Here is a 12,434-nt window from a genome sequence, read left to right on the forward strand (position 1 = left end):
TGATTGTCTCGTCATGTTTAGAGCTTTTTTCCTTGCAGTTTTAATTGCCTTTTGAGGGTACCCTCTAGCTGAAAAACGATTTGACAACAGGTTGCATTCTTTCTCAAATGTTGATAAATCCGTACAGTTCCGTTTTGCACGGATAAATTCTCCTTTAGGAATGTTTCGGATGACTGGTTGGTGATGGCAACTTGTTGCGAATAGTGTAGAGTTTACTTCCGTTTTTTTCCTAAAGGTTTTTGTATGTAATCGATTGGAGGATACAAAAATGGTTAAATCCAGGAAGTCAATTTCAAAGTTGCTGCTTTGGCCGGTAAATTCCAAACCAAATTGGTTTACATTTACTTTACGTAAAAATGATTCAAGTTTGTCTGGTGTTCCATTCCAAATAATTAATACATCATCTATGTATCTTGACCATTTCATATCTTATCCTTGTATTCTTGAAACTGGTAGATAAATAAATCTTCAAACAACCCCATTACTAGATTAGCTAGGGCCGGGGCGTACTTCACGCCCATGGCAACCCCACAGATTTGTCGAATAAATTGATTGTCAAAAGTAAAGATGTTGTTCTCCAAAGTGGCCATTAGCATTTCTGTAAGCATGCACCCATAGATAAAGTGTGAGGCAGATTTGTCCTCGAAAGTGTAATCCATTGCTTCTAATGCTAGTTGGTGCCCAATCGATGTGTAGAGTGCCTTGACGTCCCAGGTTGCTAGCAGTTAAGTCTCTTTCCAATGTATTTACTCCAAAATGTTTATGACAGCAGTAGTGTCTTTCAGATACGCCTTGATTTTACATACTTCTGGTCTTATCACATTGTCAATATATTTTGCCATTGGTTCTGTTGCCCATCCAATGCCACTCATAATTGGCCTGCCTTCTGGGATGATATCAAAGGTCTTGTGTACTTTTGGGAGAAAGTATATAGTCGGAATTACTGGTTTGGTTACATAGAGATGTGATTTTTCTTCATCTGAAATTAATCCATGTTGGTGCCATCCATCTATTTGACCTTTCAATTCTTGTAATATCCTCAAAGTTGGATTAGTTAACAGTTTCTCATACCAGTTTGGTGTCTCTAGATGGTTGTTAGCCATCTTGATGTAGTCTTCACGGTTCATTATATGATATTTCCACCCTTGTCTGCTTCCTTAATAACCAGATCTTTGTTCAGTTGTAGATTTAGTATTGCTGTTCTTTCCTGATGGGTCAAGTTGTTGGGCAGCTTCCTACTTCTTTGTTTTGATTTTGTTGTCAATTGGTATAAATCGTGTGTTACCGATTTGTAAAAGGCATCCACCATGTTGTCAGGGGACAGTTGTGGTAGGAATTTTGATTTGGGTTTGAGTTCCTTATTGGTTAAAGTTGCTGGTTGTATCTCTAGCTCCTGCATTGTTTGATGTATTGAATAGTCGTTAGCTTCCCGCAGGGATCTCAGTAGATGGATGTTGCCAAGTTCTTCAATGGTTATGTCACTTTTGTTCCTTCTTTCTGGTGTTGGTTTCTGTTTGTCTACTTGCGTTGCAAAAAACTTTTTCAGTTTTAGTTTTCGAACACATTTAAAGAGATCTATGTGTACGTCAATAGGTTAAAATAAAGTGGTTGGGGCAAATGATAAACCTTTGTTAAATAAGCTGATTTCATCTTTGGTTAAAGATTGGCTTGATATATTCATCACTAGATCGTTTATTTCTTTGTTTTCACTGCTTCTCGTGCTGCTGCTCGTGTTAGTCGCCAATAAGCGTCTGGACCGTCTGGGTTTCTTAGATCCTCCTGATCCTCTCCTGTCTCTGCTCCGACTGTATTCTGTGAGGTGTCTGGTTCCCTGTTCATCTGAAAACAGTCCTGTTTAGTCGGAATGTTCCTATTTCCCCTTTTAAAGCTTCTAATTTGGTTCAGGAAACCATGGCCTTTTGGCTTACTTGTCCCCTGCACTGCATCCAAATTTCCTTCAGATTCATCTTCTGCTTCCGAGCTTGCTGGTGAGGTGTTGGGAGTGCTCTCTCTTGAAACTTGTTTAGTGAGTTTATTATATTTCTCCTGAAACGTGTACACCTTATCATCTTGGTAGTCTCTGTCATCACAATAGAATTTACTGAGTTTCCTTAATTTTATGTCATCTTGGTATTCTTTGAGGATTTCATACATTTTCTGAAAATTCTTTTCCTTTGTAACATCAAGAGCTGTGTGTGGTTAGTCAATCAGTTGGTAACAGTAGCATACTATATGCTATGATGGATTCAAACAATGTATAGTACAAAGTGGTCACAACAATCTCAACTCAGGCAAAGCCCACAAGGGTAGAGTATACAGTCTATACTTAGATGAATGTCAGTATAGGAAAGGATAGGCCCAGTGTTTTTGCGTGAAGAGACGCTTTGAAATCGTTTGAAGTGGTCACAATACAGGTCACACTTACCGGAGAACCTGGGAAGGAGGGGGGCAACTCCTTGCACTGTAGTGCGCTAACAGGGGAGTTTACAGGGCCTTTGTCTGGCCTTTGTCCTGCCGGCGTATCCACCTGCTGGCGGATGTGAGCAATAAAGTAACCACAATGTTTCTAGGAAACTGGGCAGCCTCGCTTCGGTGCCGTGTTGCGCCCGCCCTGACAAGGTCAGGCAGAACGGTCAGGCACAACGGTCCGACAAGATCAGACAACAATATCACTGTTGTCTTAAGAATACAACTAAAAACTACATTAAATATTTCCTTTTAATGTACTTAGAGGATGTACTGTAGCTCGGTGAATGATTGTGCCGAGCCACTCACAGGTTTGAATCCTTCTTGCCTAACTAACCATTCCATACCAGGGTGATTCACAAAGCACCCATGAGCAAGCTAGGTGGAGCACTGTTATTTACACAACTCTGACTCGCCAAGAGTACGGACGCAAATGCTAATTAAAAGAAAATATATGTTCTGTGTGTTTGGCAGCTGTCCTGTGACCTTGTTAATACACTCAGAGCCTTGACAATCTGTTCCTACCAAACCTATTGGTGGCATTTGTCACCTTGGAACATGATATTTTATGTATACAATGTCTCTTCATTGTCAGCCAATCGGAAAGCTGAGAATTCTGGCTGTATCAGCAGATACAAAGCAACATGGTACATTTTTGGTCAACCTCCTCCTACACTTCTCCCCAAAATATCGCTGTGTTCTTTTAGGTTAATTAAAAGAAGTACCTTGTGACTTTTCTTCCTTCCGTCCATGTACATAGTGCCTATTGCAAAAAACAAGGGGGTCCTGGGAGTCCCTCTCCCGGACATTTGTCCTTTTTACAAGAGCCTTACCCAGATTCTTTAGCTCACTATTTTTCACAAAGGAGAAATATCCAAAACATATCAGTTTTTGTCCTGCCCTGGAGCAGTCCAGGACCGAATTGCTCACTGTTCTTAGAGAAGCACAGCTTCACCCTACTGATGAGGCCCAGCCAGACCAAAACATGTGTCTGGGGTTGCTGTTGGTATTCTTGTTCAGAGGAGAATTGCCTCGCATTTTGGTGCTGGACTGCCCTAGAGAAGATCAAAGACGGATATGTTGTGGATATTTCTCCTCTGTGAAAGATAGCGAGCTAAAAACTCTGGGTAAGGCTTTGTAACCAGGACTAATTTCCGGCAGAGGGACTCCCAGGACCCCCCCCCTTTTTTTTGCATAATTTAGGTTTGGATCTCACCATAAATTACTTGGTGAATCCAGACGTGAACCCCTTCAACACTATTCTTAGAGAGGCACAGCTCCAACCTACTCATGAGGTCCAAACAGACCAAAACATGTGTTTGGGGTTGCTGTTGGTACTCTTGTTCAGCGGAGAATTGCCTAGCATTTTGGTGCTGGACTGCCCTAGGGCAGGACAAAGAGTGATATGTTTTGGATATTTCGCCTCTGTGAAAGATAGTGAGCTAAAGACTCTGGGTAAGGCTCTTGTAACCGGGACTAATGTCCGGCAGAGGGACTGCCAGGACCCCCTTGTTTTTTGCACAGTGCCTATTCGCCACCTGTGAAGGTCATCCTGCTTAGATCATTGACCAAGTAATATGAATTCTGTCTTTCTTGATTAGGATTCAGATATGTGCTTGGCACTCAGGCTTGGATGGAGGAGAGTCAATTCCTGAAGTGTGAGATGTCTTGGGATTCACAGTGTTGTATATCATCACCCACCACTGTGTGTATTATCGCAAAATGAATGACCAGCATTACATTGCTAGCATTTCTCAATCTGCCCTCAGAAGATGGAAATTTTGTTATATTCTGTTTTGTTATGAATGTTTTATATCGAGTGCTCTACTGTATTTCTTCTGACGTTTTTGGGAAGATGACACCAAATCCGATCCCCAACAGCTGAAGCCACTGGACCTGATTTAGAGTTTGGTGCTGTGTTATGAAAATGGCAGCAAAGGATTGCTGCCGCTTTTACTGCAATAACCTATTTATAGTTTCAAACTAAAACACTGCAAAAACCACCTGGTTTTGTTTGGAGGAAATGTCCATTGTCGCATGCAATTATTAATACAGGTGGCAATATGCAATTCCCGTAGAGTTCAATAGGACTCCAAAATGGAGAATAACTAAACACTCCGCATAGCTCTAAATTATGTGGACGATTAGCGCATCCTTAGCTCATTTGGTGACTGTTCTTGTCTTTCGCTGGATTTCCAAAGAAAATACTGCCAAACTTAAAATTTGGCCTGGAGGTACTTTGGAGTTATTTCCATAGTCCTAGTCAGGGGTCAAGTCCTAAAAGAAAAGTGGGGGGACTCATTAACAAACGCAACGGGGTGAAACATCACCAGAAATTAGCATATCAAGGTGAAATATGCAAATATCATTCAAATGACTTTGCATAACCCCACAAATTACACAGGACATATGGCACTCACCTTACATATAATCAACACACTCACACAAAACCAAGAGAGGATCTTTTTTAAAAGTGCCAAGGACGAGTATGCTCCTCCTTTTTGCATAGACCTGCGTAATAGTCTGGCATTTAAGGGGTTAATGGTGTTTTCAAAACATTAAAAGGTGTGCATTATTATTAATTGTTATTTATTGAGCGCAGACCTAGCTTCGAGAAGCAACAGAGTGCTTTACAGAGGTATACACCAACACAGGTATATAACAGAGCGCTTTACAGAGGTGTACAACATTACAGATGCATAACGGAGTGCTTTACATTGATAACAACAGAACGGATATATGGAGGGGGTAGGATGCAAAGGGGGATAGAGGAGGGGTACATCTGTTCCGGGAGCCAGGGAGTAGAGGGGTGACATGATGGCCTATGTGTTGAGGAGAGACTCCTTGAAGAGGTGGGTCTTGAGTTCTTTTCTGTATAGTCGGACCATGGGGACGAGTCTGATGTCGATGGGGAGGAGGTTCCATTGTCTTGGAGAGTAGACAGAGAATTCTTGTTTTCGGGTACTTTCCTTTTTGCAGCATCGCATTCCAAGTCTGCATGTTTTAAACTCCAATAACCAATACCAGTGTTTTCCCTGTACCAACATGCATACCAAAATGTGACCTTTAACCTTCAGTTTTTTTGTTATTTATCATGAGGTTATATAGTGCAGTGGTGAAGTGCCAGCCTGACAACCGCTGAGGTTAATTCATAAGTTCAAATAAGACAGTCAGTGTTTCTCATTTTACACATGGCCTAAAATATACCCGGGGGGACAGCATCGGCCCTCTGATAAAAGTGGGCGGACTCTATCCACCCATATGCACCCTCTATTGAGCCCTGGTCATAGTTATCCTAAAGACCTGGTCTCGAAGGGGCTTCTGATGACCAGACTGGGAGAAGCTTGGTTTAGAGATTTCTCAGACGAACTCTCAATTCTCTCAAAGAAGAAAACAATATGTTACGGTAGCAATAGCGTGTTACCTGGACCCTGAATGCTCCAGGAACATGGAATATCCTAGACTGGCAGGATAGCGATCCGGTTTTAGAAGAAGATTCTGTGTAATATTGCACATTTTAGGTTGGATGGATTTTGTAATTGAAATTCTTATCAACGTTTTTATGTATTTCGATCACTGTATAATGTTGATCTTATATTTATATGTGTATTTTTGTCTTATATGTGCTTTATAGAAATGTGTTATTTCTGATGAAAGCTTTTTCTGACTGGAAAAAATACATTCTAGAATTCATCAGTGTGAATCCCTCTGAGCAGCACTGCTTAATAAACACACGTTTTGCATCAACTTCTGGAAGATCCACCACCTCTGGCAACTGGGGTCCAACTCCACACAAAGTGTCAGCGGCTCATGGAACGCTCTCCCGGCACATACCCATCTCATTATAGAGAACCTAAAACTCTCTCGTGCCGACTAAACCAAAGTGTTCTCTTTAGGTCTTCAAACATCTTTGTAACTGTCTTTTCCGGTCTCTCCCAGCGCACATGCAAGCACTCTTCAGTACCCCTGAGTCAGTCCCATGTACTCAATCACCAAGCCGCGGCTACTGCAGACTTCTTTTTTGGGCACTTTCCATGCTGGTTGCTCATTTGCTGTCAAAGGTGCACCACTCTGCAATGGCCAGCCAATAGGAAGCCGCCCCATTGCCACTACATGAACCTTGGAGACCAAGCTATGCCCTGTCGTCCATGTTAACTCATAGGGCAGTGAAGGGGCGAGTAGTTTTGATGATTCAGAAATACAGAACCAAAAGCCTCCTCAACACTCCTTCCGATATCATAAAAGTGAAAACAGAAGGCTTTAGGCCAAGGTTCCTTTTCCATATTTTGTGAACATTTGGTGCTTTGAATGGGCAGGTATGTTAAGATTCAAGTATGGGCAATTTCTGTTTTTCAAAGACAGCAACAATAGTTTTCATATAAAAGCACCGTTACCATTCAAACCAAGGACAGAAATGAAATAACATGCGCTATTGAAAAGAAATGCACGTCATATGGGAAATCGTCGATCTAAAACATAGAGATGTTCCTTTAAAACGTCGTGTTTGAGAGTTCTGCCCCGAGCCTCACCACTTCATGAGCTGTCAGTTCAGCCGCCATTTTAGCCCTGTGTTTTCGTCAGTCCTCTTTAGCAGCTGCAGCGTGTTTTTCCTCCCAGTAATTATGATCCCTTTTGAAGGGAGTGGACTAATAAGAACATTCTTGGACAACTGCCCGAATGAACAAGACGCTTGGAATCCTAGCACCCAGATGCCAACGTCACATTGGGTGTGTTTATTAAGGAGATGATACCTTGAGGATGGATCTGTGAGCGCCATCGTCCTGCTTGCTGTGCGAAAGAGCGACTACCAGAGCGACCAGTTGCTTCAGGTAAGGCTCAACCTTAGCTCATTGGTCTGCGGCTTCTCTACTTATCAGACCCTTTGTGAGGCCAGTTGAACGGCATCCCGTCATGCACTGAGCAGCATATGATTGGGCAAGTCCTGGCTGAAAGCAGGCCACGGCGTGCCTTTAAAGAGGCAGGATTGAGGCGGGGGAGGCAACATCCTTCATGCACGCGTCACCAGTTTGTTATACATTGGTTTTGTAATACTTTCTTTTGATTAATTACTTTTAGATTTAGTTTCGGTTTTCATCCCTTTTTGATTTTCTCTCTTCCTTTATGTTGGCAAGATAGCTCAGCGGGTTGAGCGCTCGCTGCCGCGATGGCGATCTGTGTGTGATCTGCAGGTCACAGGTTAGAATTCCCTCATCCTTCTGACGTAGAACAACTGCGGTTGGGTGATATTGTATGCAAATATATTCTATGCAGAGCGCTTTGGTGAAAGCGCTATTTAAATAACACATCATTATAGCTGGTCCGATAGCACAGCAAGTAGAGCACTCGCTTTGACATCTGTGCAGAGACTACTGAATCCCGGCAGCGCCAAACTCATCCTTCCAATGTCGATAAATGAGCACCACACACCATGGGTAATAATATGCAGCGCTAAGATGCCTGAGGGTTCGTAGCACTATGTAAATGCTAAATTATCTCCTTTTCCCGTTTTTTTTTGTTTTGTTACGCCCCGTTAGGCGCAACCCTCAAACTCTTCAGCACTCAGTTTCATTCTTCATTTAGTGAAGAGAGATGTTTTTCAGACAGATTTGTTTTTAAAAACTCTACATACATTTTATAAGCAAACTCTTGGGAGGGAGTTGTATTTGTGTCAACACAATCTATTATGGTGAATCCAAATCATTATAGCTTCTCTTCCACGGCTGCGCGTGGGACACCGCCAAAGCTTCAGAACCTCTGCATAACGGCCCTTCGATCATGACAGATTTTGACCCTGCCAGTTAAGACCCCCAAGCTCAGAGGGGTGATGGGGAATGTCTATGCCCTCTGGAGTTATTTTGCGAGAGTGCCCATTATACTTTCATACCTGATATCATAGACCTAGTGTTAGTGCTCTCGCACTTGTATAACACCTTCATTTTACTGCAGCCCGACTGGCATTCGAACAAAGGAATTCTGATACATGAGGTGAGAGCGTAGCTCATTGAGCTATCTCAGAGCAGCTACAAAAGGAAGAAAAAGGCCCTCGTAGTTATGACAACCCAGTGCAATCTACCAGAGGCCACTAGAGGACAGTCTTGCGATGATATTAAATGCATGTTTTCGCCTCTGTGTCCAATATAAGAGTGCAGCTCAGTGAGCTAATAGCTCCCCCCCACATGTAGGCAGAGCAGGCTTGAATCCCTTGCCTAGGCCCATACATGAGCACCATTGCCCTGGCATTTTGTTTCTGCAGCACCATACAAAATGGAGGTGGTGTGCAGCATTTCTCCCAATTTCTCGATATTCATTGGAAACCTTGCCTGAGAGATGTTCACTGGCTCCTGGAACTGTGTTCAAAGAAGTTTGAGACTGCTGGCAACCATTGTGGCTCCCCGGAAATCACCCTGCCATCCTCGAATCTATAGGGAAGTTTGAGACATCTTGAGAAATTCACGAGAGGTCATTTTACAATTTTTTATTGTTTGCGTGCAGGCGACCACTTACGTTTGCACGTACTTGTAAACACATGTCCTCCATGCAATTTTTGTTATGTGACTGTGAAGTGCAAAAAGACGGTGGAAAAAGTATCTCTAATCACTTTTACGCCTGTTTTTTGCATCACATAGTGCACATTGAATAAGTGATACCTGCCATGTACGCTCCAAAAGCAGCTTTGACAATGGATTCCTATGGATTCCTATGGGTTCCTCCTGCTTTTTTCAGGTGTTAAACATGGGCAGATTCCATAGGATTACATTGGTTTTACGCCATCATGAGCATACTTGGCTGGCATAAAACAAAGTGGTATTGAGGATGGAAGAGAAAAGGGACGTAGCAAGCATTTTACTGTACTGCCACCCCCACATCCCCTACCTCAAACCTCACGAGCCAGGCTCGGCGCATAAACACGTGTTAGAAAAGGCGTAACACCCTTATATCTGTCTTTAGCACCTTTTTCATGCTCCAGAGATTTTGAAACTGAGCCCCAAGATGATTTGAGAGTACCATTGGGAATGGGCAAGTAGCAACAGTCCAATAATAGAGCTCAGTGGCTTAGCTTCCTGCAACCATGTCTATCAACACATTATTCACTGTTCCGGATGTGGTCACGAGGAATGCAACCTTTCCAAGGCTGATCTAACAAGTACACCAGCGGGTCTGTTTCTGAGCTCCATGTTAAATAAGCAAGTGTCATTCCAGGATGTAACAACACTATTCTGGGTTGCTTCATGTTATGCGCCTACATGTGCCTACACATTTGTAGAGATGCGGAATGTGGAGCAAATAAGAATAGTGCCATTCCAGCATAGAGGGCACTTGCCTATTGTGTATGGAGCTCAGAAACAGGCAGCAAGATGGGAAATATTAGGAGCTATATGCTGACTCACTGTTTCTCATTATATCTAGTTCAGGAGGTTGAAAGGGGGAGTCCTCTCATCCCACATTGAAACCTGTGATCTACAGGTTGCACACAGATATCTGCAGTAGGTCAGGCAAGGCACTGACCTGTCTTAACAAAGAGTAACATGAAGGAGGGTTGCATTTATCCAGAATATGTCAAAAAGTGTACAAATAAGACACAAAAACGCAGACACCTCTATATACAACCATTCTTAAGTTATGAACCAAAACAACTAGTTAGTCTCGAGCTTTGTTCTTCATATTTTCAGTTATAGCTCATAAACGGTTGTGTTTAGAGATGCCTGGTGTTCTTTTGTGCGCTTTATACATTTTCTATTTTACAGTGAAAGTGTTAAGAATTATCAGAATACTCCATTATTATAGCACACAGGACAACAGCACAAATCCGAAATGGAATTGTTTCTTTGTAGAACATTATAGCCATGTAGACCTAGGGAGGGGTCATTATCGTGGGCTAATGGCCCGAATAAGTTGGGCAAGGGTCAAAGGCTATGAGCACATAGTGGTAATAGCAATACATCTTTTGGAGTTTTCGTGGTGAAGTAATGGCAATTTAATAGTGAATAATAAAGTAAATAGACAAACATAGTATATTAAATGGCTTTCATTTTGTTGTATTTAAATAAGGTTGACTTCATAAGTTAACTATTTAAATTGCACACTTATTTAATATGAAACAGGTTTAACATGAGGATACATTAGTCGTAATGTAAAAGTTAACAATACCTCTATAAGAAAGTGAAAGCCTAATGCAATGTTTTACCTTTGTCTTGGTTTTGTTAAATGGGATGTTGCAGCAAACAAAAGCTCCTCCCATAGAGGAAGTGTCTTTTTAAAAATAATCTTGCCTGGAAAATGCATGGTTGTTTCCCTGTTTGCTTTTGAAGACAGAATGTTCAGAATGCAGTCAATACCAGCAGTTATTGACTGCAATGTGAAAATACAGATTGGCTAACAGAAGGTCAATATTTGTATTCATTTATTTAATTTATTTATAACCCGCTGGGACGAGGCCCAAGGGCATAGAAGCACAGACAGAACTACCTAACATATAAGAATATCAGCAGGTCACGGATTCCAAAGGGAGAGAATTCAAGGTTTATTCAAACAGAAAAGTCTTGAGTCAGTGTTTGAAGGAAGCCAGTGAGTGCAACATCTGAGATCAGGGGGCAAGGCATTCCAAAGACGGGGAGCGGAAATCGGAAAGCAGTCTTCCAGTACAAGAGATAGTTTCACTTTGAGGGTCACCAGCAGGCTAAAAGCGTGCACCTGATAGGGAGCCATTCAAGCACAGATGAAAGATAGGTTGGACTTTTTCCAAAGAGACAGTTGTGGATGACACAAAGTGTGTGAGACACCACATGCTCCCTAATCGGAAGCTAGTGTAAATATTTCCTGGCTGAAGATATGTGCTCATGTCTCTGCAGCCCACAAACAACCTGGACTGCGTTGTTCTGAACCACCTGAAGACGATTAAGTTCTCCTTGTCCCAGGTCCTGTAGGAGACTTGCGCAGTAGTCCAGGCATGACCCAATGATGGCCCGAGCAACCGTGGCACAGCTGTTAGGGTGGAGAAATGGATGAATCAGAGCTAGAAGCTTTAATTGATACAATGAACAAGAGACCAGATGACTATCACAAGCTTTCATATTTAACTCTTGATCTAGTATAACACCTAGAGATTTTTCTTTGGGTAAAGTCTTAAGTGAGCAATCTGCCACTTTAAAGGATTTCTTATAAGGAGTCAAGTTTGCGAAGCCTGTGTGACGTGTCTACAATCATTAATTCCATTTTTGTGTTGTTTTGGGCAAGTCCATTTGACAACATGCAGCTGTATATATAGTTGTAGATTGTATTGATTGTCTTAGTGTCTCTTTCATAGTCGCCAGTGAGGGGATAAGACACTGGGTGTTTTTATCGTTGTTGGTGTATATCACTCCCTTGGCGTCCAGCATTTTGAACAGAGACAGGGTGAAAATATTGAAAAGTGTAGGAGACAGACACAAACCCTGTGAATCCTTCTGCCACTGCTTCTTCGCTATACGCTATAGCTGTAGGATCTGAGAGGAATGACATGACCCAATAACAAGCTCCATGTACTAATATGAGTTATTTCCCAACTCAGTGAGGAATAATTAATCCCGTTATAGGATGATACCTGAGTCTTCACGGCAAGTATTGAGAACCAATGATTTATCAGGTTTACTCAGTTATCTGTAGCATGCCCTTCATCCCACTGATTCTTCTCACCACATAGTGATAGAAAGTAGGTTATAGTGAGATAGCCAAAGTTTGGATTTGACCAATATAATACACTAGCTGGGGTACCCGGCATTGCCCGTGTCCTGATAGAGTGGTATCTCATATGCCCTGGAGGGTGTTGCTCTTGTCCTCATGTCAGCAAGTCTTGCTTCAGTTTGCTCTGGCATCTCATTTGGCCTGGAGAAAGTTGCTCTTGTCCTCTGGTCGGCAAGTCAGGTTGCTGTTTGTTGTTGTTTTTCAGAAGCTCTTGATATTGATTTTCGCTTTTCATCAGATGGAGCTTT

General features: G+C 42.2%; 1 protein-coding gene across 2 annotated transcripts in view; it reads left to right on the forward strand.

Moving 5' to 3' along the window:
- The window catches only part of LOC138580594 (protein-glutamine gamma-glutamyltransferase E-like), a 149,972-nt gene that overhangs the window by 49,972 nt on the left and 87,566 nt on the right, over positions 1-12,434 (forward strand). Inside the window, exon 1 of one of the 2 annotated variants that reach the window (XM_069651258.1) lies at positions 7,066-7,295. The exons of the other annotated variant lie outside the window; for it this stretch is intronic. The gene's annotated coding sequence lies outside the window, so the exon portion shown is untranslated. Of the gene's footprint in view, positions 1-7,065; positions 7,296-12,434 lie in introns of those variants that run through there. 2 annotated transcript variants of the gene reach the window in all.

This window comes from Ambystoma mexicanum, chromosome 3p (genome assembly GCF_040938575.1).
Source record: "Ambystoma mexicanum isolate Mex_15411 chromosome 3p, UKY_AmexF1_1, whole genome shotgun sequence".
NCBI classification, from domain to species: domain Eukaryota; kingdom Metazoa; phylum Chordata; class Amphibia; order Caudata; family Ambystomatidae; genus Ambystoma; species Ambystoma mexicanum.